Source organism: Notamacropus eugenii, chromosome 5, assembly GCF_028372415.1.
Source record: "Notamacropus eugenii isolate mMacEug1 chromosome 5, mMacEug1.pri_v2, whole genome shotgun sequence".
Lineage (NCBI taxonomy): Eukaryota > Metazoa > Chordata > Mammalia > Diprotodontia > Macropodidae > Notamacropus > Notamacropus eugenii.
In genome coordinates this window covers 141,295,647-141,321,694 of record NC_092876.1, presented here as the reverse complement: position 1 = coordinate 141,321,694, position 26,048 = coordinate 141,295,647, and the positions used below count along the sequence as shown (strand labels likewise).

The following is a 26,048-nucleotide window of genomic DNA, read 5'->3' as shown; positions in this document are numbered from 1 at the left end:
GGAGGAGAATTGAATAGACAATATCTGTTGACTCAAATCCTATAGGATAGAATGGAAAGAACAGGATGAATTAGAATTCTCTGTATTTCTCTTGAGATTCTTGACCTTGTTCTACCCTCCATATGAATTTCATTATTATCTTTTCTAGTTCTGTAAAGTAATCCTTTGGAGGCTTGATTGGCATGCCACTGAATAAGTAAACTAACGTAGGTTTTAATTTTTATTATAAATTTTTATTATTTTATTATATAGGGAAAGGCAGCTATTGTCATTTTTAATACATAAGCTCATCCTACCAATGACAGAGACTAGCGATACAACATACTATCCACTACAGAGATTCCTAGTGGATTTAAGGTGCAGAATGAGACACTTAGAAAATTTAGTATGATTATCATTAAGTCACCTTAATGTTCTTAGGCAGCTAGGTGCTTCAGGGGGTAGAATTCTGGACCTAGAATCAAGGAAGATCTGAGTTCAAATCCTACCTTGACATTGACTAGCTGTGTGACCTTGGGCAAGTTATTTAACATCTCTTGGTGATGATGATAATAGTACCTACCTCTTAGGATTATTGGGATGATCAAACAAGATAATACATTTGGAGTGTTTTGCAAACTATAAAATACTATATCAGTTATTGTTGCATATGTAATTATGCAATTATACTGTAGCATCTCCCTGCCCTCTGTGGGTGACATGCTGTCCTTAGTAGTACAAGTTTCTGGACTCTTGTGTGCTGACCTTCTGTACTAGGCTCCCACATGATGAGGTAGTCATGTGCCATCAGACCCACTGATAGATATGATAGAAGCAGTTGCCTCCTTCTGTTTCTCAGTGGTCTCATCACTGTCAAAGTGATTCATACAGGGACAAAATTACAATAGAACAAATCGGATTCCAAATGGCCCCACCAGTCAAGGAAGTTCAGAACCCAGTGACCTGTCTATTGGTCTCTGCTTCCATCTCAAGTAAAAGATCAACAAATAAGTCAAAGAAAATACTTTTATCATCAGCCCCTTGGTGAAGATTTCCCTAAAGGCCTAAGGTACTGAAACACAGGTCTCTAAGTCCTGATATTTTATTTAAAAACTGTAAACCCCATTCAATCTAGGTCAGGCATCTTCCCTTAAAATTGAACTAAGGCAGAGAAGCTGTTTTCCTTCTATGCCTGTGTTTATCATTCTAGTGGGCTGGCCAGCAGGGTCTACAGCTCACAACAGTTAATATTTTTCCTGACGGGTGTGACTGTGTCTAGAATTCCAAATGCAGTGGTTCGGGGAGTTTGACATTTCGGAGGGAAACTTGGGAAATCAGTCAGACCATTCGTTTATCAAAATCTCTGTCCATGATAATATGTTGGGGATGGGGGAGGTGGTGGGCAGGTGAGGAGGAGTGATGCAGGATGCAGGAGAAAAAGAAGCTTTGTGATTTGGTACTTTGATGGATCTATGATGTCTCTGATGTGAGTACTTCCACTGATCACACATTACACGTCAGTGATGCTATCTCATCCTATTCAATTCTCCTCTGCATTTTTCCATAAACCTTCCAAAGAAAATCCATCTCACATACTGAAGGTCTTCCTTCCATTTTTTAGTAGCTTGGGGATAACAATGTATCATCTGGGCTGCCCATTTCTTGGCTTATTCTCACCACGTATTGGTCCATCCTTTTCTGCTCCTACATGTTCTCAAAAATGTCACTTCTGCCTTGTAGGGAAGGGAGGTGAATAAATATTTATACAGCACAGATGTGCCACTTTTTACAAGCATTATCTCATTTTATTCTCACAACAACCCTTTAATTAAGTACTATTATTATCCCCATTTTACAGCTGAGGAAAATGAGTCAAACAAGGGTTAAGTGAGTTGCCTAGGGTCCTTACTGGACTTTCTTTATTGATAACATTTTGCAGCCTGCAGGTATGCACCACTCATCTGTTGGTTCTTGGATCACCCACCATTAGAGTTTTTCTAATGTTATAGCTTCTCCATATGAAACAATAGATTTGAAGAGGTGGAGGCGAGGAGATAGAATATGCTGAGCATTAGAGACAGCCTACATAAAGTCATGGAGGCTAGAGATGGAAGGCCAAATTTGGGAAATATAGACCGCATGAAGTGAAAAACTATTTGAAAGGGGTTGTGAGTTAAATTTTCAGAGCTTTGCATGCAGTAGGTACTTAGTAAATGTTTATTGTAATTTGTACACAAGTGTCTTGTATAGGCATTTAATAAGTTGTTGAATTGTTTCTATGTTTTTGAGTTTGAATAGCATTCCCTTGATGGAGAAGTAACAATGTTGTTCAAATGGCAAATGTACGCTCGCCTAAAAGACTATTTTATGGAAACACACACACGGCAAATGCTCACATGATCATCAGAAAAAGTGATATAAGGACACTGTCAAGGTCTCTCTTAAGAACTTTGGAAATGATTGTGTGACATGGGAGACACTGGCACAGGACCACTCAGCATGGCGTGCCCACATCAGAGGAAGTGCTGTGTTTTATGAGCAAAGCAGAATTGAAATAGCTCAAAAGAAACACAAGATGTACAGATTTAGAGAATCCACCCCAAATGTTCACATGGACTATTTGTGCCCAACCTGTGATAGAACATTCTGAGCTTATATTGGTCTGATCAGTCACAGTCAGGCACACTGTAACTTGTGTCATTTTAGTCCTCTTGGAGAATGAGGGACAATAACCATAAGTGAGGTAAATGAAGCCATGAGGTAAAGAGACTTGTCCAAGGTCACAGTGGCAGTAAGGAGCAAAATGGGGATCCAAACTTGGATTCTATGACTGTTTCTCATTGCAGAATGCTAGGACTCAAGAGTCTCAGAGAGTCACCATCTCCCTTGTGAGTGACCAGATACACATGTCTCTAATCTGGCTCAAACACCATCAAGAAACATGAAGCCCTTCCTGATCACCACAGATGCTGGGGGAGATAATGTATACATTTTGTATTATTATATATACATTGTATATGCTATGATCTTTTTACTCAAGTCTCACTTCTCTTTTTGTTAAACGTGTTTTAGAATTTTCAGTTGGAGTATCTCTGTCTTAAAAGAGAAGGATGAAGAGATGGAATTGAGTATATCTTTCCCACTTCTTCCCTTCTTTTCTCCTTTCCCTCTACCTCTTTCCCCTTTTTCTCTTTCTCCCTTATCTCTGTTTATCTTCCAGGATGGAAGTCTCTGTGACTTATTACATTTGTAGTCTCTCCTGGTTCACTTTGGCAGACCAGTAGTCCTCCACTTCTAGAGGCTCACTATATTGGTGCTAGCTGAAGATGCCCAATCAGTTTAGCCTCCTGAAGCTCAGAACTCCCAAGCCCAAGCAGTCCTCTAGCCTCAGCCTTCTAAGGAGCAGAGATTACAGGGATGCATCACCATACCCCAACCATTGACATGCTTTCTAGTGACAATATAGTTTAGTGGAAAGGGCAGTGGACCAGGAGTCACTCAGTAAACCTGAGTCCATATTCCAGCTGGGAATATGACCTTTTAAAAAAGATTCCTGCCCACAAGGATCTCAAATTCTCTTTTAGAGAGATATATGACATTTAAACACATAAATAAATGTAATAAATTTAAAGAAAGGATATTAATAACTAGAGAGATGAGGAAAGTAATAAGCCTTGAATGAAGTAAGGGGTTCAAGAGGTGGAGGAGAGGAGGGACTGCATTACAGGGATGCAGGACAAGCCTGTCCAAAAGCACAGAGTATCTAGATATTCTGAGAATAATAACAAACCAGTTTGGCTAGAATGAAAGTGCACAAAGGAGAAATAATGTGAAATACATTTGGAATGGCAGGTTGGAACTAAATTGCAAAGGTTTTAAATTCCAAGCTGAAGAATTTGCATTTTTCCTAGAGGTAAAAGGGAGCACCTAAAGACTTTTGAGCAGAATAGTGACCTGTTCATAAATGTGTTTTAACAAGATCCCTTTGGCACCTGTGTGGAGGATGGTTTGAAGAGAAGAGCAACTGGAAGTAGTAATGAGATTGTGAGAAAAGACCATTATAAACCTGGTAATGGTTTATAAATGATAGTTTTTGTTATAAGAATATGAGTTTCTCTAACAAAATGTAAGCTACTTAAGGGCTATTTTGTTTGAGGCAAATGTCTTTGTGACACCCTTTGGGGTTTCCTTGGCAAAGATGCTGGAGAGTTTTGCCATTTCCTTCTCCTGCTCATTTTACAGATGAGGAAACTGAGGCAAACAGAGTTAAGTGACATATACAAGTTTACACAGCTAGTAAGTGTCTGAAGCCAGATTTGAATTCAGAAACATGTTTTCCTAATTCTAAGCCCAGTGCTCTATCCATTGTACCACCCAACTGCCTTCTTTGAGGGCAGGGAGTTTTTTGTTTTGACTTTGTATCCCTAGTTTTTTGTAGGTATGTATCTTGTATAATCATTTAATAAATTCTTGGATTGGTTCTATACTTTTGAGCTTGAGTAGCATTCACTTGATTGTTGCATTTATCCTTCAATTTCAAAGAGGGCCATGCCATCAGAGAAATGATGACATGACTTGTACCTGATTTTGTTTTGAGTGAGAGAGAGCTTCTCAAGGCCACCAGCCTCACTTTCTCCTCCTGAGCCATCTGGATCCGGTGACCAGATATTCATCAGGATGAGTGGAGATGGCCCAGGATGCAATGGGAGACCTTGACCTTTTAGGCTAAGGCCTTTTCAGGTACTCACTTAATGTGAGGTAATGCCCATTCATGAATAGACATCTTTAACAGTAGTCAGGGGGATGGCCCCTTTAATGGAAAAAAATAAATAAATAGATAAGTCATGTGAGGAGGGGCAGGAGCCTCAGGGCTGTTTTTTTGAAGAGAAACTGTTACTATTGTCATTCACTCTAAGCCAGGAGGGTCCACCAACAGCCATTGAATGGAGGTTGGGCAGGGGTTTGATGGAGGAGCCTATAAAAGGAAGACTGAGTACCTCTAGGATTTTCACAAGTCTGAATAGATTTTTTTCCTGTATTCTTTCTAACACATCTTCTAGATTTAGAGCACTTTTGTATTTAGCATCAGTTAGTATACTTTTTATGCATCTCTTATTTTAGGCCCAGACACATAGTAGGTGCTCTGTAAGTGCCTATTGAGATGAATTGGACACTCTACCTTTTACAAAGATCAGAGCATCCCCTTTCTGAGGACAGATCTGGTTAGGTAAGGCTTTGAATATAAGCCCAGTAGATATTAAATTTCAGATGTATCAGCACAGATGTTGAGGTGGACTAAACATTTACATACCTTTGTACACACACATCTGTACTCTGTCCATTAGGATTTCACTTATTGTGTCTTCTGCCCTGAGGATCCTGATCAATTTTATAAAATGGATTGATTAAGAGAAATAAACCCCACAGCTAGCCAAAGAACCAAAAGCTGCAGATCCTCCAAAGATACCACCTACCACGGGAAATGTGGGGTCTTCAGGGAGGACTAGCACCTCTGTCCAACTCATACCCAACTTATACCTGTGACTCCAAGGAACTATGGAATGTGCAGCAGCTGCAGCACAGGATAACCATCTTGGCAGATGGGTTAAACCAGGGATGGAAACCTGTGGCCTTGAGGCAACATGTGGCCTCAAGTCCTCAAGTTCAGCCCTTTGAATCCAAACTTCACAGAACAAATCTCCTTAATAAAAGGATTTGTTCTGTAAAACTTGGACTCAGTTAAAACACACACACACACACACACACACACACACACACACACACACACACACACATACCCAAGGACCTATAAGACCACATGTGGCCTCTTGGCCATAGGTTTCCCACTCTTGAGAACCAAGCTGAAGGTAATGGACAGAATTCAAACTCATTGGTGAACTGAAAGGATGTTTACCCCAAGTATTATCTTGGAGGAATGGGCAGATGAAAACAATTCTTTCTAATTGACATTAAGCAGGCACTGTGGAGCACTTAGAACATGGTCAGATACCAAAGGTCATCCACTGCATACCGGACCATTGCCAGTTCTTTTGACTTTTAGCTTGCTACTGGACTTTGATGACTCTGGAAGAGTGACACTCATGACTTTGTGCAATTCTGCCTCATCTGAATCCAATTTATGCACAAGCCAAGACTCCATGATGTCATTGGTCCTCTTTGAAAATGAAGGACCAACAAAAACTGCCTACTAAATAAATAAAAATGAGTGCAGATCTGGCCTGGGTGCAATGTCTGGAGAAGTATCATGTCTGATTCATAGAGGTGTCTGTTTTCAATTGTTCTGCATATGAAGGCATTGGGTCTTGATGTTAAGATACTATTGATAGTTGTGAATTTTGGTCAGAGCTCAGGTATCCAGGACTGAGCAACAGTCAGCAATGGCACAACAAACTTTTTTTTTCCTAAAAAAAACCCCTTTCCATTAGTTTGTTTCCTTTATTTGAACTAACAATTCTTGTTAGGATATACGTTTTATCTGGGAGGAGTAACACATTAGCCCATTGTGAATTTAATTAACCTAAAAGATGAATCAGGCTCAGTGAAACTGGGATATAGGATATCTGAGTTTGGATATTGTGGATAAGGAAGAGAAAAGTGAGTTTTGACTCACTGTTCAGGAAAACAAACCCAGGTAAAATCCTTTAGAGGGAAGTCCTAGGGATCCAAAAGTATGTGACTGCCCTCTTGTATCACAAAGCCAGGGAGAATGGGGTGCATGAAGGGATTGCTACTCTAAGTGAATCCAAATAGGCATTTGCCTGCCTTACAAGTTTGCCTAGGGCTTGTCCCAAGGACTCACCCACCATCTTCCTCTTTCCTCTAAAAGAATGTAAATTCCTTGGAGGCTAGGTCTATTTCATTTTTTGTTCTTATGTCCTTATGTATGTCTTCCATATAGTAGGTATTTAACACATTTGTTAAATTATGAATCTTGACAACTGCAAGTGTTTCTAAAGTACCACTAGACTTGGTGGTCACCATCTTGTTTAGTGTCAGCACCAGATAGCGCCATCCTCAGAAATGCTAGGTCCCTCTCTCATTTATAATGGAAACCAAGGAGACCTAATGTAAGTGGGCATGACCAGGACGACACAGAGATCCATGGGAAATGGGCCAAGCCACAGCATCTGAGAGTTGTGACAAGTCACTTCAGGGGAAAAATGGAAATGGGTGATGGATGGCTATGCATTAGCAGCATATTCTCTGGTAAAAGGAGCCCTGCAGCTGAGCAGTAAAAAATGTATTTCATCTTTTCCCTGGAAAAGAAAAACAGTTGCTCCTTCCTACCTATTAATCACCTCTTCCATTAATCAGGATAACGCATCATAATTGTGATTACAGTTGGGAATCAATTAATGTTCACCTTAAAATAAAGTGTAGAGAGGAAAGCAATTAATGTAATAGAGTTAGAGCATCAAACCGACACAAATGTTATTGACAATTATGAATCACATCTTGCAGGTTTCAGGTTCTGTGCTCTGTCCTAGAAATGTTTACCACGGAAGGAAAGGCAGAGAGAAGATAGAACACCTTCCAGCTGAGAGGTGTGAGGTCCTGCTCTCATTCTCTCTAATTTTAATGAGTTAAAATATTCCTGTAAGTCGATTATAGTCTATCTCCCAGACCCAGTCAATGAAGATCTGATATAGCTAGCAGAAAAGTCACCAGGAGGTCCTAGGGAAAGGCAGACCCAGATTCAGAATTTCCATTATTGTGAAAAATTGAATTACCCTCAGCCTTCCTTTCCTTACTCTAGCTTCTTTTTAACTCAGTGAGGGGCTGGGGGTTGGGGGGTTAGGAGAAGGGTGAAAACTTTCAGACCTTTAGCTATTTCTGAAAGAGGTTTACAAATTAAAAAGTTATTAACCTATCTAAAGAAACTAGCAGTACTTTGTATTTGTAGATGACATTTTGAAAATTCTCAAAGAATTTTCACATCAATTATTTCCTTTGAGTCTTACAACAATTCTAAATGACAGGTAGGGATTACAGATATGTCAAATTACTAGCACGGTCTCAATTACCACCTCCCCTTGAATCCTGGTGGAAACAACCTGGGTCTCAGAATCTAAGAATTACAGGAATTTCCATGCTTTCCAGACTGTATATCCTGGTTTCAGTCCCCTAGTCCACAGTCATCTGAAAGGTGAGAAACCCTAGTGGAGAAAGGAACCATCATTCCTGGCATTACTAATAAATGACTCTTATTGGCTGGCAAGCACAAGAACCTTAGGATAGCAATGTCTTCTCTTTCCCACCCCCCATATGACCAGCCCTCACTACCAGTCCCACTCACACAGTCATCATCCAGGTGCCCAGACTTCTCAACTTTCTCTGTAGGTGTTATAACCACTTTCTCAGTAGCCACAGCTACTGAAGATTTAGGAAAGAAAATTTTTACCAACAAAGCCCTAGGCCCTGTCAAAAAGTTAACCGTCAGAGATAGATGTATTTTGTCACAGGAAATGGCATTCATGAGATCCATTACCATTTCTTTTGTGCTTCACCCTAAGGACAATGGAGACTTTTCATCTGGTTTTCAGTTTCAACCTGTGATATGAGTTGGCTCCCCCATTAGAAAATGAACACCCTAATTTGGAATTGTGCCCAAAGGGCTATAAAACTGTGCATGCCCTTTGACCCAGCAACATCATGTCTAGGTCTATATTGCCAAAGACATCATAAAAATGGAAAAAAAAGATCCATATATACAAAAATATTGATAGCAGCTCTTTTTGTGGTGGCCAAGAATTAGAAATTGAGGGGATGGCTGAACAAGTTGTGGTATATGAATATAATGGAATACTATTGTCCTTTGAAAAATGATGAGCAGGCGGACTTCAGAAAAACCTGTAAACCTCGCATGAACTGATTCTGAGTGAGCAGAACCAGGAGAACATTGTACACAGTAACAGCAACATTATGTGATGACCAACTTTGATAGACTTAGCTTTTCTCAGCAAAGCAATGAACTAAGACAATTCCAAAAGACTCATGATGGAAAATGCTATCATACCCAAAGAAAGAATTACGGAGCTTGAACTCAGATAGAAGCATACTATTGCTGCTTTTTCTTTTTTTTCATTCTCACAGTTTTTTTCCCTTTGGTTCTAATTCTTCTTTACAACATGGCTAATGTGGAAATGTGTTTAATATGATTATACATTTATAGCCTATATCACATTACACACTGTCTTGGGGAGGGAGAATAGGAAGGAGGGGGAAATTATTTAAAACTCCAAATTTTATGAAAGTGAATGTTGAAAACTAAAAATAAATAAATTTTTTTAGAAAAGCTAAAAAAAAAAAAAAGAAGCTCCTTAAAGCAGGGTCTATCTTGATTTTGTACTTATAACCCCAATACTTAGCCCAGTGCTTTGTGTGCAATAATAACTTTTTTCATTCATGTGGAAACTGAGGCACAGAGAAACTGACTTGGGTTACATGGCAGAACCAAGACTAGAATTCATGATTCTTAGGACAAAGTCCTTTCTAATTTGAGAGATGTCCCATACTTCAGAGGGTAGCTCCTCAGGCTGTGCCCTTCTGGATCATGGAAAGCATTCCTAGAGAAACATTCTCAGGGAAAGGCAAAAACTTGCTGGGCTAGTTATTTTCTACCCCAAACTTGGGTGAACTTACCCCAAATGCAGGTAAAACTCAGAACAAAACAACAAGCTACAATTCAGATCAATAAACATTTTTTAAATGTCTGCCATTTACATTGGGTTATGAAGATGAAAATGATGAAATTCTTGATCTGAAGGACATTATCTTCTGTTGGAGTAATTCATAATCTAATTATTGAATCACAGAATTTCAGCGATGGAAGGGAACTTAGACATAAACAAGTCCAATCCCCTAATTTGATGCATGAGAAACCCAAAGCCCAAAGAACTACAGAATCACAAAATCACAGAGTATCTAGGGTGAAAGATTCCTCTGAAGACATCTAGACAAATCTAGACCTGGGTAGGAATACCATATGTAACATCCCTGACAAATAGTCATCTAACCTCATGAAGACCCCCAGTGATGGGTAGCTCACTGCCTCCCAAGGAAGTCTGTAAATTAAATGTTGGTCTATTTCAAGAGTGGGACAGTTACATGAAAGCTGGGGGCAGAAGGGAGGAAGGGGAAGAATTCTAGAAGAATGGGAAAACACAACAAACAAAAGAGAAAATCATTTCAGATCACACCCAAATCTTAAGATTGATTTTGGCTGGATCTTTACAAGGCCATTGACTCAACTACTACTTGGGTTTTTCATCTCTTTCAATAACCAATTTCTACACAATTAGTGACTTGTCTAGGCAGGCAGTAGGTGTGACTTGATCCTTACGATAACTAGAAACTCCAGGTGAGCTATCTTTTGATCTGTTGCATTTAATAATAGAATCAGGATGACATAGATTCATGTTTCCTCAGTTTTCTAGTTGTGTGACCTTGGAGGCAAGTCATTTAATCCTCCACAGTCTCAGTTTCTATCTTTGTTTCTACAGCTGATGTATCTACACAGTGCTTTGCACATTGTCGTCAGCTAGCAAATACTTATCAAATTGCATTGAATTCTAGAATCAGGTTTTGATATCAACAGCAGTAAGATAACTAAATCAGCATCTGTGTGCCAGCAAAGAGCTCATAGTCTAGTAAGAAAAGATGCATGTGCAAACCATTTGAAGAGATTGTCTCTGTCTTTTATGGCTAGGCTCCAGCTCTGCTTCACTTGATCCTCGGTTATGATGTGGGCAGAGCTCTCTGGATGGTGAGACTGCAAGGGTTCAATTCATCTGATTGCAGGATTGGCTCAGATAGGTGCAAACTTTAGAAAACAGTCATTTGTAGTTTCAGAGACTTGACTAGAGCACTGAGACATTAGGAGACTTGCCCAGGGTCCCATCAGAATGTTCCAGAGAGAGGACTTGACTGTAAGGCCAACTTTCTAATTACTATACTCCACTGCTTCTCATGATACTATAGAGAAACAAACTGAGGCAGGTAGTGTCAGATACTTACTTCACTCTATGATCAGGAGTCTGAATGGAACATGGGTTTTTGTTGTAGCAAGCAGAAGGATCGAATGGGAATTTCATTCCCATTCCCAGTCATTACTACCCTGGAGGTATGGGAGATAGCTGCCATTTGTGCACGAGGTAGAAAATTCTGAATATCTGATTCACTTGCTTTTTTTTTAACCTGAATCTGTCTGAATATTTCTGTGCTTTTGAATTTATGTGTGTTTTGTGTGGTGTGGTATAAAGACACTATTAGTAGATCTTGTTTTGCATTGTTGATGCCCCAACACAACACAATGAATCTGGGGAAAAATGAGGCTTCTCAGAATCGTGAAGGGACTTGTGAGTCTCAGGGCTACAGTTTAGAATATGAAATGCATCTAGAAGAGGTCAAATGAAATAGCATGAGACATCCAAAGATAAGGGAGTCATTTTTAGTGGGTGAGATTAGGAAAGGCTTTACAGAGGAGATGGTACTTGAACTGCAGCTTGGAAAAAAGAAAATTTCAGTAGACATGGGAGAAAATGTGAGCAAATATCCAAAGGTGTGAGAAAGCAGGGTGAGGTCAGAGAACAGGTTGTAGTTTAATTTTGTTGGAATGTAAAGTTTGAAAAAAGACCAGGAAGATTGTCTGGAGCCAAATTGTAAAGGTCCTTGATTCCTCCATATTCTTCCAACCCACCAATTATATTCTGGCCTCATTTTCCTCCCTAAACAGTCTTAATCCTATAATCAGCTATTTCAGCATTGCTCTTTTCTCCACCGTCAAATCTCCTGCCCCCTTGACCTTTCACCATTGCCATTCTGCTAATCTCCAATTCTAGGTAACTCCCACCATCTGTCTTCTTTGCTCCTTCTCCAAGTTGTGGAACTTTGCCCAAACAAATCATGAAAATTGCTGACTAGGTCCACTACCAATTTGTTCTATCCAACCTCAACTGAGCCTTCCTGTCCCATGTATATCTATTAATTCATCTCCTATTGACTCTCAAACTCCTCCTTACAGCTGTTTCAAGCCTTATATTCTTTCCTTAAGCTCCCAGTCTCCTCCATTCCTTTTCAGCATATGACTATCTCGCCTATTTACGGAAGACTGAAGCTATACAATGTGAATTGGCTCTTCTCCTCCAAACTCCTTAATGTCCTTGTCCATCCTTGTACGTTTCTCTCCATTCCCTGAGCAAGAAGTCTTCTTCCTCTTTGCCAAAGCTAACCTTTCCACCTCTACCTTTAATCCCTTTTCCTCTCATTCCTTAATCTCACACAGTTTTAATTTTTCCATTTTTACTGATTCTTATCCACAGATTGAAAATATGCTTCTGAAATGCCCTTTCTTTGCTCTAACTGGAGATGCATCATGGTAGAGTGGGTCTTGGAGTCAGAAGACCAGGGTACAAATTCTGTCTTGACCCTCACTAATTATGTGAACCAGCCAGTCACAGACTTTCTATACAATCTGTGCCATTGGAAGGAGTTCCTATAATACAAATCAAAGAGCTTAGATGTCCTGATGCAATTAGTGCTACTTTCTCAAACAGTCGTGTAATTTTTCCTACTTCTTTTCAGGGCCAAATTTTCAGAAATTGTAGTTTATGCTTACTACTACTACAACCACTTCTTCACTATTGAGTCGTAAGCCATTGAAACATGGCTTTCATCCCCAGCAATTTACTGAAACTGTCCTTTCCAAGTACTTTCCAAGTACTATAATGACCTTATCAACAAATCCAACAGTTTCTTTTCCAGTCCTTAATCTCCTTGATCTCTCTATAGTATCAGGCACCATTAAAGACCTTTTTCTTCTTGGAATTCTCTTTTCCCTTGGCTTCTGGGAAGCTACATGCACATGTGTCTCTTTTTGCTTCCCTGATTGCCCCTTCCTTCTTTTTCTGGCTTCTCATCCTATTCCCATTCCTAAAAACGTGGGTATAATCAAAGGTTCTATTCATGGAAGTCTTTTAATAAGTACTCATTTAATTTAACTGACCTTGGACATAAAACTGAAGGAGTTAATGTTTTATCTTACAGGCACTAGAGGAATCCAGTGAAGGTTTGTGTGCAAGGTGGTGGGCAATGATCAGGACTAGGTATAAGGAAGATTGCTTTGGCAGAGAAATGGACAGATCAGACTGGAATAAGAAAAGCTATTTGGGAGACTGTAACAATAGTCTGAGCAAGAGTGATGAGGACTTGAATTAGAGTGGATGGATAGAAGAGGAGATGAATTCAAGAGATGTCATGGAAGAAGCATTAGGAGGATTTGGAGTCTGATTGGATGGTGGGAAAGGGAAGAAAATGAGAGCAATCAAAGGTTGGACCCTAAGGTTCCAAGCTTTACTAACCAGGAAGATAGGGTGATGCCATGCAGAGAAATGAGAAAGTTTGGAGCAAGTATAGGGTTGGGATGGAGGGAAAATGGTGAGGTCAGCTGGAGGTGAGAAAAGTAGAATTTTAGTCTGAGGCAGCCCCCAAAGGATTGAATCCATTGCTCTCATACCTGCTGCAGGATGCATAGCGTTTAACTGATTCCTCCTAATCACTGCCACTGTTCCTTAGTTAAAGAAAGAGGGATCTCTCACTACTTCTCCATTTGGTATTGGAATCATGGAGGCCTCCAAAGCCACTAGATGGCAGTAGTCATTTAGTCATGCCCAACATCAAGCCCAGATCTAACTAACAAGAGACCCAATGGGAAAGCCAGCTTGCTGGATTGTGGTTGTTTTTTTTTTCACATCAGGTCCAATGCATCTAGCATAAGAATGCCCTCTCCCCTTACCATTCCCCACAGGGGATCTCCTCTGCTCCCTTTATTTTGCATTATTGGTTTAATACTATAACAACAACATCCAAACAACCAAAGCCCCAAACATTCTGGATTAGGCTATTTAATGCAAACAAAAGGCGGAGTGTGGAGTCAGAAAAAAAGAAAGGGAGACAGTTTTATACCCAGGGACTGAGACTCCAAGGCAACAGGGATTTTTAAATTGAATTTTTAAATTTGATTTTAAAAATTTTACATCCTCCTGCTTGCTTCAGCAGCACATAAACTAAAATTGGAACAAGACAGAGAAGATTAGCATGGCCCTGAGCAAAGGATGACATGCAGATTCGCGAAGCGTTTCATATTTTTTCTAAGACAGACAATGCCTGGTGATACAAAACATAAGGCATGACTTCTCTGTTGACAAAGCTTGTGATCCAGAGAAATCACAATGCAAGACTTTCTGGGCCTCAGTTCCTTCAACTGGATGTTTAGATCCACTAGACAAACTTTAAGGACCTTGACAAGTTAAACCTTCTATAAATCTAAAACAATAGACTCAAAATTGACCAGCCACATAAAAATTTGTAGTATCATGAGATATAGATTTGAGGTTAGTTTGCTTAGTGGATAGAGTGCTAGACTTGGAGTGGAATCCAGCCTCAGATACTTACTAGTTCTGTGAGTTTCTACAATTCATTTAACCTCTCTTACCCTCAGCCTTCTCATCTAAAAAATGGGAAAAATAATAGCACCTATCTATTAGAGTTATGAGGATCAAAAGAGATATTAAATGTAAAGTACATTGTAAAACATAAAATGTTATGGAAATGCTAGCTATCCTCATCATCTTCATCACTGAGAGCCTGGGACTTCTTTCACCTTATCTATATAACATGATGGGTAGAATTCTGGGTTTGGGAATCAGTAATATCAAGGTTTGAATTCTACCTCTGATATGACCCTTGTGATCTTGGGCAAGGCAATCAACTTCTTTGAGCCTCAGTGTTGTTTTATCTGTAAAATGGGAATAATAATAGCACCTACCAAAAGAATCTTTTGCAGATTTTAAAGTACTCAGTAAATATGAATTATGATTTTTTCATTAATTTCTCTGTATGGAATTCTGATTATAACATTTGGTAAGCTAGTTTTTGGAAATCTCTTTGTAATTTCTTATGTCTGTAAGAAAACAATTTGGTTTGGTCTTTGGTGTTTAATGATATATCTTTTAATTAAACTAAATACTGAGAAAAAAAAATTTACATCCTCAACCTTATCAAACTAAAGGAGCCTGTGCTGTTAGTGCCAAGGTTGAGCAAAGTGTCCTCCTTTTCCCAGGACCTTTGATCCCTTGAGAATTTGACCCTGGACTTGAACTGAACCAGGAACCTCAAACCATACTGAACAGCTTTCTTCAGCTGATCCTTGAACTAAACCCAAATGTCAACTTCTCAAAATGCCTTGCTGGACCAGTGTCTTAGATTTTGTTTGTTTGAGGCTGATTTCTTCCCCTCTCTTACCTCCATCAGAAATGACACCTAGTAAACCAATGAACTGAAGCTGAAACCCTCTATTTTCTAAACTGCTGGACAGATGGAGTTTCAGATTTTAGACTCAGGAAATCAGGATCTTGACCCAGAGCATCAAACATCCCCTAAACCCATCTCTGACCCAAACCAGATTTTTCATTCAACTTGAATCACCCTAGTTCAGATGTACTTTTAAAAGAATCCTATTGTTTGACCCAGTTCCCCCTGTGCTATTTTTTCCTGACACCCTAAATGAGGGCAGAGAGGCCCTATCAGTGCCCCTTGGCAGCTGCACACATGGGAATGCCCCCAGTTTCTGGAGCAAATGCCTTATTAGGTCATTTTTGGTTGTGCTGTTTTGCTACGGTTTGATACTGTATGCTGCTGGTTGAGCTTGAGATTTATGTAGGACACTTGGCTAAAATGTAAACAGTGGTTTAGAGAAAAGAGATCTGCTTCATGTCAACAGTAATACGAGTCTGGGGGCCTCCAGCTAGTTGGATGGGATGTTTATCCAGTGTATGAAAATCACTATATCATCTGGCCCTGTCTCTGACCAGAGGGGCCCTGGCTACAAAGCACCACCAGGCTTACTGCCAGACCTGTCAACAGTCTGTTCCAGAACCTGCAGGGGAGGGTCTCAGACATCTCCCCTCCTGCCGCCCTCCCATTCCTCCTCCCTCAGACAGAGAGGAACTTGGGAAGGGCCCTCTGCATTAGACTTATTCTTTGTCCTTGTCACTGCATCAGTAGACGCTTTCCACTAACTGTCACTAGGGATATCCTGGGGTCCAAGTGCGAAGTCACAGACTCACAGAATAGCAGAATTGGAAGAGACCTTGGAGTCTTGCCTGAACTATTCATTTTACAGATGGAGAAGTGAAAGGGCTTTTTAAAGATCATGTACATAGTAAATGGCATCTTTAGCCCCCCACCCCTTATTCTGTGGTCAAGCAGGAGCAGTACTAATGGAAGAAGACTGCACCAGCTCTGAAGAGGGTAAAGGTTGTCAGCTATTTGGTGTGGTGGATAGAGTCTAGGAGACTTGAGCTTGAATCCTACTTCAGATATGTACTAATTACAATAGGAAAATTACATATCCTCTATCAGTTTCAATTTTCTCCTCCATGTGTAACCTGGCATTCCTCACTGGTGGAGAATGACTGCTTGATACACTGTGCCTGTGTAAATTAGCAAGAGCTTAGCCAGTGACAGATACCAGTTCTTTAGTCTTTCATCTAGAGAGGACAATATGCAGTTCCCAGCTCTCTTAAGGGAGGATTTCCTCCAAGGAAAGAAAAATGCTAAGGAAGCAGCCAACGTGTAGAGGAACAAGTACCTCTAGTATTTCCCCATCTCAACCAGGAGGAAATTCCCCGAAGTTCTAAGGAGACAAACCAGAAGGGAACAAGGAGCCAGGAAGGAGCTCAAGATATTGGCTTCTCTACCTGTCAGCTTCTTATCAGTCTTTCCTTCCATCCCAGACTCCTCCCTAGAGAAAGTCAGGATCATGCTTAGCTTGAAGCTGGAAGGCAGAAAAGTCAAGATCTCTCCTCTCCAAAGCTCTCACCAACTGCCCCTGCCTTATAAGCATGGGTTACTGAGTAATTATTCTCCAGCAGTGAGGAGAGTCTTGTGCAAATAGGCTGGAACTCCAGGGTCACATGTAAAATAGGGATAATGACAGCAACTACTCCACCCTGTTGTTGTGAGGACCAAATGAGATGGATAACTTTAGTAAAGTGCTTTCCAAACATTAGAGTGCATATAAATACTAATTGTTGTTATAATTAGGGCAGCTAAATGGCTCAGTGTTTAGACAGAGAGTGAGGAAGACATCTCTGGGAGTTCAAATCCAACTTTAGAAGCTTACTAGCTTTGTGACCTGGGGAAGTCACTTAACTGTGTTTGCCTCAGATTTCTCAGCTATAAAATGAGCTGGAAAAGGAAATGGCAAATGACTCTAGTATCTCTGCCAAGAACACTCTCAATGGGCTTTTCACAAAGCATCAAACACACTTGAAAATGACTAAACAACAAAATCATCCTCCTCCTCCTCCTCCTCCTCCTCATCTTCATCCTCATCCTCCTCCTCATCATCATCTGCCCTAAGGTGAGGGGTAATCACTGCTAAAGAAGACTGCAGTACAGGATCTTGGCTCCAGCTGAGACTAAGCGTGCCTTTGCTTCAGGACCCAGACTCCTATAGAGAGAGTTATGTTTTCTCTCTCTCCTCCTTTCCCATTTCCCCCCAGTCATGAGTTCTCCCTCTGTCTCTCTCTCCCTCTCTCTCTCCCTCTCCCTCTCCCTCTATCTGTCTGTCTGTCTGTCTCTCTCTCCCTTGTGCTTGAAATTATTTTATCTTTTTCTAAGCATATATTTAGTATTTACCTGTGGCATTACGCCTAAAACAATGTAAGATCCTTGAGGGCAGAAACCATTTTTTTTTTGTTTTTGATTTTGTTTCGTTTGTGTTTCTTTATATCCTTGGCCCACCAGACAGTGCTTGGCTTATTGGAGGTAACACAATGAATACCTGTGGAATTAAATTATTACTTTGGTTGAACTGACCCTAAGGAAAAATGGTAAAGAAAGTAAATTTCTCTCCTGGCCACTAAACATTTCTGGGACGTTCTCCTGCTGCATTACCTGCTGTCCCATAGATTTATTCCTTATTGTCTACACCTCCTTCTTCCACTTGTTAGAGGAGTCAAATGCCCTCTTCTCAACTCAAAACCTGTGTTCTGGAAAGGCCTGACATCTGCCATTAAAATAAAGTGAATTTCAGTTACAGTGTTCCTTCCCTCACTCTCCCACCTTTCTCTCTGTGTCTCTATCTGTCTCTTTCTGTGGAAAACTTTTGCCTTTTGTGGAAACATAGTAACTTAGAGATTAAACTCTCCTCTCTCCAACCAGGGGCGTCCTAGTTGGCTCTATCCCTCAACATAAATCAGGTAGGACACAAGAATACTTACAAAATGATGTTCACCCTTTGCCTTCCTCTGTTACTTTTAGATATAAATATAGAGAGAAATATTTAAATGCTTATTCAAATATGTTTAATTTTTATCATTGAATTATAAACATTATTATTATATTTTATTATTAAATTTTTTTATTTAACTTTTAACATTTATTTTCACAAAATTTTGGGTTACAAATTTTCTCCCCTTTTATCCCCTCCCCCCCCCCAACCCACGCATTCTTATTGCCCCTGTGACCAATCTGCTCTCTCCTCTATCCTCCCTCCCTGCCCTTGTCTCCGTCTTCTCTTTTGTCCTATAGGGCCCGATAGCTTTCTTGACCCCTTAACCTGTATTTCTTATTTCCCAGTGGTAAGAACATTACATTTGATCCTAACACTTTGAGTTCCAACTTCTTTAGCTCCCTCCCTCTCCACCCCTTCCCCTTGGAAGACAAGCAATTCAATATAGGCCAAATCTGTGTAGTTTTGCAAATGATTTCCATACTAGTTGTGTTGTATAGGACTAACTATATTTCCCTCCATCCTATCCTGTCCCCCATTACTTCTATTCTCTTATGATCCTTTCCCTCCCCATGAGTGTCAACCTCGGATTGCATTCTCCTCCCCATGCCCTCCCCTCCATCCTCCCCCCCACCCTGCTTGTGCCCCTGTTCCCCACTCTCCTGTATTATGAGATAGGTTTTCCTATCAAAATGAGTGTGCATTTTATTCTTTCCTTTAGTGGAATGTGATGAGATAGACCTCATGTTTTTCTCTTGCCTCCCCTCTTTATCCCTCCACTAATAAGTCTTTTGCTTGCCTCTTTTATGAGAGATAATTTGCCCCATTCAACTTCTCCCTTTCTCCTCCCAATATTTCTCTCTCACTTCTTGATTTCATTTTTTTTTTAAGATATGATCCCATCCTCTTCAATTCACTCTGTGCACTCTGTCTCTATGTATGTGTGAGTCTGTGCATGTGTGTGCGTGTGTATTCCCACCCAGTACCCAGATACTGAAATGTTTCAAGAGTTACAAATATTGTCTTTCCATGTAGGAATGTAAACAGTTCAACTTTAGTAAGTCCCTTATGACTTCTCTTTGCTGTTCACCTTTTCATGGTTCTCTTCATTCTTGTGTTTGAAAGTCAAATTTTCTTTTCAGCTCTGGTCTTTTCATCAAGAAAATTTGAAAATCCTCTATTTCATTGAAAGACCATTTTTTCTCCTGAAGTATTATACTCAGTTTTGCTGGGTAGGTGATTCTTGGTTTTAGTCCTAGTTCCTTTGACTTCTGGAATATCCTATTCCATTCCCTTCGATCCCTTAATGTAGAGGCTGCTAGATCTTGTGTTATCCTGATTGTATTTCCACAATACTTGAATTGTTTCTTTCTAGCTGCTTGCAATATTTTCTCCTTGATCTGGGAACTCTGGAATTTGGCCACAATGTTCCTAGGAGTTTCTCTTTTTGGATCTCTTTCAGGCGGTGTTCTGCGGATTCCTTGAATATTTATTTTGCCCTCTGGTTCTAGAATCTCAGGGCAGTTTTCCTTGATAATTTCATGGAAGATGATGTCTAGGCTCTTCTTTTGATCATGGTTTTCAGGTAGTCCCAGAATTTTTACATTGTCTCTCCTGATTCTATTTTCCAGGTCAGTTGTTTTTCCAATAAGATATTTCACATTATCTTCCATTTTTCGAATCTTCACGCTATGTTCTGAGATATCTGTCTTTCTCGAAAAGTCCTTAGCGTCCATCTGTACCATTCCAGTTTTGAAAGATCTATTTTCTTCAGTGAGCTTTTGAATCTCCTTTTCCATTTGACTAATTCTGCTTTTGAAAGCATTCTTCTCCTCATTGGCCTTTTGAACCTCTTTTGCCAATTGAGTTAGGCTAGTTTTCAAGGTATTAATTTCTTCAACATTTTTTTGGTTCTCCTTTAGCAGGGAGCTGATCTGCTTTTCATGCTTCTCTTTCATCCCTCTCATTTCTCTTCCCAGTTTTTCCTCCACCTCTCTAACTTGATTTTCAAAATTCTTTTTGAGCTCTTCCATGGCCTGAGCCCATTGGGTGGGCTGGGACACAGAATCCTTGATTTCTGTGTCTTTGCCTGATGGTAAGCATTGTTCTTCCTCGTCAGAAAGGAAGGGAGGAAGTGTCTTTTCTCCGAGAAAGTACCGTTCAATAGTTTTATTTCTTTTCCCTTTTCTGAGCATTCTCCCCAGCCAGTGGCTTGACCTCTGAATATTCTCCTCACACCCACCTCGCCTCCTGGTCCTCCCAGCCAGAGTTTAGGGACTGAGATTCAAATGCTGCTTCCAGCCTTAGGGCTTTTGGCAGGGGCAGGGCTGCTATTCAGTGTGAGAATTAAGTTCAGATGGTCAGGTCGGGGCAGGGCTGTCTCTCAGGCACAGTTCCCTCAGGGGGTTTATGCACAGACCTTCCACAATGGATCCAGGCTCCCGCCTGCTTGGGGAGCCCCTGTCTGCAGCCGCCTCTCAGCTTCTATCTCCCAGGGGGGCCCGAGCCATGGGTGCACCCCACTCCCCTCTCGACCTGCCAAAGAGACCTTCTCACCAACTCTCGTCACCTGTGGGTGGGGGGGCTTGTGCCGCCGCTGGAGATCCCGTCTCTGAAGCCTGCTCGGATCTGTACCTCTCGGAGCCGCAGCCTCCGCAGGTCTGGGCTGGGCTCCGCGTCTGCAGCGCGACGGACCTTTTGCGAGAGGTTTGCAGGTCCCTCTGTGGGTGGAGGGACCCGCGTGGCCACAGGATATCCCATCTCCGTAGCCCGCTCGGATCTTTTCCTCACAGTCTCGCGGCCGCTGCAGGGCTGCACTCAGCTCCCAGTCCCGGCGCCCAGTCCACAGTGCGAAGGACCCCCCGTGAGAGGTTTGCAGGTCTCTCCGGACCAGAAATCTCCCTTGCTCCAATATTCCGTGGCCTCTGGGTGCAGAATTCACCGTGGGTTGGTCCCCTCTGGCCGTTTTGTGGATTGTGGGTTCGGAGCTATGTGTATGTGCGTCTTTCTACTCCGCCATCTTGGTTCCGCCCCCCCTTTTATTATTAAATTTAAAAATATTTAAATATATTTAAAATTCATCAAGTGTAGCTAGGTGGCACCAAGGATAGAGTGTCAAGCCTGGAATGAGGAAGACTTATCTTTGTGAGTTCAAATCTGGTCTCAGACACTTACTCGCTAAGGCACTACTAGTCATTTAACCCTATTTGTCCCAGTTTCTCTGAAACAAAGAATTGTTTAAATTTAAATTGAAAACAATCTGTTTCATTTGTTTTGTTTATTTCTTACAACACAATAGTTGTGTATATATGCCATAATTTGCTCAGCCATTCCCCAGATGATAGGTGCCCCTAAGCTTCCAGGTCTATACCTCCACAAAAAGAGCTACTATAAATATTTTTGTACAAATAGTACATTTCTTCCTTCTTTGATTCCCTTTGGGAATAAGCCTAGTTCTGAGTGATGGTGCTATGTCAAAAGGTATGCATAGTTTAGTAACTTTGGGGGCATAGTTCCTAATTGTTTTCCAAAATTGCTGGACTAATTCATCGCTACATCAATAGTTCCTTAATATACCTGTTTTCCAATAACCGTTCCAACATTTATCTTTTTTCCTTTGTGATTGTGCTAATCTTATGGGTGTGAGATAGAACCTCAAAGTTGCTTTGATATCCATTTCTCTAATTAATAATGAATGAGTTGGAGCAATTTTTTCATATCACTATAGAAAACTTGGATTTCTTCTCTTGAGAACTCTCTGTTCATCTCTATTTATCAATTGGGGGATGACTTTTCTTATAGATTTGAATCAGTTCTTTTTAATATTTTGGACATGAGACCTTTATCAGAGAGATTTTCATCAAAGGCTTTTTTTCTTCTTTGTTAACTGTTTTCCTTCTCATCTAAGCTTCATTGGACATGTTTGCACAGTAACTTTCAAAACTTGTGTAATGAAAATTGTCTGTTGTATTTCTCTTATCTTCTTTTTAGTTGTTCAGTTATGAATTCTTCCTCTTTCTATAAATCTGATGAGTAATTTCTTCCTTATTCTTCTTAATCCGTTTATGGTGTGACCTTTTATATCTAGGTCATGTATCTATTTGGAGCTTTTTTGATCAAATTTGTGGGTTTTTTAAAGCATTACCAAACTCTTTTGATGACCACTCCTTTGTCTGAGATTTAACTTGACATCTAATATTGCTAGGATGCCTTTTTGCCTTCCTCTGTTCGGGTGTGGCACACCTCTCTTCCCAATCTTTGGCAGCCTTTTTCATATATATTGTCACTATCTTGCTTTTATGGTTCTTATTTTCAAGAAAAAGTATTTTCAATGAATCTTGGTTGTAGGGGTTTCTTTTTGGGGTGGGAAATGGGTTTGGGAGTTCTGTAGAGATAAGGAAAAAAGTCATAACCAGACACTGTCTTTGCTTTCTTCCCATCTCACTCACTCAAAACATAAGGTAAATCTATTTTATCCTCAATCAACATACAGCCTGGGGAAATAACACTGACCCAGAAGAAAGCTAACTGATAGCAGTACATATTCCAAATGAACAGAAAAGAAAATAAATGTCATAGGAATCAGTGAGCTTTAGCAGATTGCAAGCTCAGTACAGGGTTAATGTGACATGACGGTTAAAAAAAAAAGGTAATATTATCCTTAAGCTACCTCAAGAGAAGCAATGAGAACAGAGGTAATACTTGTACCAGACTCTGTCCTGGTCAGACACATATCTAGAGTACTATGTTCAGTGCTTAGCATCTCATTTAAAGAAGAGCACTGACAAGCTAGAGTTTATTCAGAAAAGGGTGACAAGAAGGATATTGAAGTAATATCCTATAGGAGGATCAAAAGAATTGGAGATGTTTGTTTTGTCTGGAGGAGAGAACTTTAAAGATCTATCCTATGGAAGAGAGATTCAATATATTCTGTTTGATCAGAGGACTGAATTCAGAGCAATAGGTAGAAGTCATAACATGGTATAGCTCAGCTTTATGTAAGAAAAAAAGCAACTTCTAAGCAATGAGAGAAATCCACAAGTGCAATGGATACTGTGGAAGGGAGTGAATCCCCACCCACCACCCGCCACCCACCACCAGAGGTGTTTGAGTGGATGTTAGATGATTATTTGTTGCTAACATAATAACAGGTATTTTTGTTAGCTCATTATTTTTGAAACTCATTACTGTGATAATCAGGACAGCTAGATGGTGCAGTAGATAGAGTGCCAGGTCTACAGTCAGGAAGACTCATCTTCCAGAGTTCAAATCTGGCCTCAGACACTTAACTAGCTGCGTGACCCTGGATAGGTCATTTAACCCTATTTGCTTCAGTTTCCTTATTTGTAAAATATAGGCGAGGAGAGGGCAAACCACTCCAGTATCTTTGCCAAGAAAATCCCAAATGAGGTCATGGAGAGTTGGACAGAACAGAAACTACTCAGCAACAACAAAGAACAGACAAAATCCTATCATTCCAGTACTCTACCTCGCCCTGCTACACTCTGACTCTCTGATTGAAGGGTGGGGCCATGATCTCCAAACCTTCATTTTAAGGAGAGAGCTCAACTCAGGGATCTCCTCATTTCTCACCTGGCTGCAAAACTTCTCTGACTGACTTCTCCACCATGCCTAGGCATCAAGTACCTTCTTTTCCTCTCTCCTGCCCTCTTTTCAGCTGCGCGTGTGTGTGTGTGTGTGTGTGTGTGTGTGTGTGTGTGTGTGTGTGGTCTTTCTTTATTAGATTGTAAGAGGTCAGGGTCTGTCTTTAGCGTCTTTTTTTGTATTCCCATTGCTTAGCATTGTACCTCACACAAAGTAGGTACTTAATCAATGTTTATTGACTATTATTTTAGTATGGGATTTGACCACATGTCCTCTAAGGTCCCTTCCAGTTCTGAAACTAATGATTTCAAATGCCTTTACTGTGGGCTGGAGTAATCAAGAATAGCCAGTTTCACCAACTCTTCTACTTGAAGGAGGTGAAGCTTAAGATAGACCCTGATCAAATGCACTGGGATTTAGATAAGGGAAAGATTACTTAGAAAATCATGACCAACTGCTATGTATTCCTTGATTTCCATTCTTTCTAGCTTTCTGTCATCCTCTCATCCTTCCCTCCTGTTTTAGAGGGAGATACAAACAGATCTCTATCCTGAAAAAAACCTTCACTTGACTCTGCTGCCCAACAATGGGAAGAGGATTTCAGGTGGTGGTAGGAGAGAGAAGAAGCCAAAAGAAGGCACAAATGTGTTTGAGGAATGGTGAATAGAGGAGCCACATGAATGCAGAAGGCATTGGGAAGGCAAGAAATAATGCTAAAGTGGTAGGTTTGACTCACCTACTATTGTGGAGGGGTATTATATTACATTATATTATATATCATATTATATTTCCTATAAGCCAGAGAGAAAGATCCATAAAGTTGATTATAAGTTAATGAGTCCTAAGTTTTAACATTGTTTTCCTCATACTAGGGATGGGCACCAGATTGCAGGAAGTTAAGGTTGGCCACTTATAAAATGTAATAATTATATAGAGAAATCTTAATTTTGTAAGTGAGAAGAAGTAAAGGAACCAAAAAAAAGTAGACAGAGGGGAACAGTAGTGTGATGAAATGGAAAGAATTCTGGATTTGGAATCAGTGCATCTAGGTTCTGGTGCTTCTTTTGCCACTTCCAGATGACCTTGGGTATAGTATTCTCTTCTATGAAAAGGCTGGATTAGGTGATCTCAAAGGTTTTTCCATTTTATGCTTCTATGATCCAAATGGGGAGAGATGTAAGCTAAAGCGAGGATGGTGTATTATCATGGAAGGTCAAAGAGAGGAGGTTTTAAGGAGGGACTAAAAGGTCAACAGTGGCAAAGGCCATGGAGAGATCTAAGAGGTCTCAGGATATTAATGATTATGTAGGTCACTCTTGATCTCAGAAGAAAAGTAGTTTTGAGAATAGAGTCTGGAATGGAAGTCAGAAAATAAAGAATTCAGAAGTGATTGACTGATAAGGAAATGGTACAGTGAATATAGCAATTATAGAAGCCTGTCTGTCTGTGTTTGCCCTTCATTTTCAAAGCAGTCGGGCAGCAAAAAGAAGAGAAATCAGGTGATAACTGGAGAAGGAAGTCAACTGAAGGTTTCTTTCAAGACAGGGAGAGAGTTTGTACATTCTTGCGTCTTCCCCTAAGACTGGAGGGAAAAAATGAGGAGATACCTAGATACCTAGTCTTAAGTGGAAAGGAAGGAAAGCAAGGGAGTCTCCAATGGATGGTTTTAACCTTGAAAGTGAAGTCAGAGGCTAAACAGCCTCTGCAGACTGTTCCCCACTGATTCTATACCTATTGACCACAGAAGGAACATCTTAGAAACAGCAGCAGCAGCTTTAGGCTAGACTCTGGTTCATTGACTGAATCTAAGCATCTTGACTGTGCTCCATCCCAACTGCCAGGACTCTCCCAGGAGATGCTGCTGACACTCTGAGCCCATCTGCCTCTGTTTCTGAACCACGTTCTGTTTGCATGCCACCCCTAAGCGTTGGCTCATTTAAGGGCGAGACAATTGTTTCCTGCTCTCCAGCTATGACAAATCATTGTCTGTTGGCATCACTGATGAAATAAGTAAGGCCTCTGCCGCCCCAACTTCTATTACTTTTTAATATGAGTTACTTTAATAGAAAGACGTAAAGGCTTCTTCCTATTGCTTTGCCTCAGCACTTCTGGGGTCATAAATTCTTCTCCCTCTTGTCCGCTATTACTG

The 26,048-nt window shown here is 40.5% G+C and overlaps 1 long non-coding RNA gene and 1 other non-coding gene across 3 annotated transcripts in view; one reads left to right on the top strand and one right to left on the bottom strand.

Moving 5' to 3' along the window:
* The window catches only part of LOC140505266 (uncharacterized), a 92,834-nt gene that overhangs the window by 4,483 nt on the left and 62,303 nt on the right, over positions 1–26,048 (bottom strand). The gene's annotated exons all lie outside the window — the stretch shown is intronic.
* LOC140509318 (U6 spliceosomal RNA) lies at positions 14,044–14,146 on the top strand. Its single transcript, XR_011968649.1, has one exon. It is a non-coding gene; the product is annotated as a U6 spliceosomal RNA (small nuclear RNA).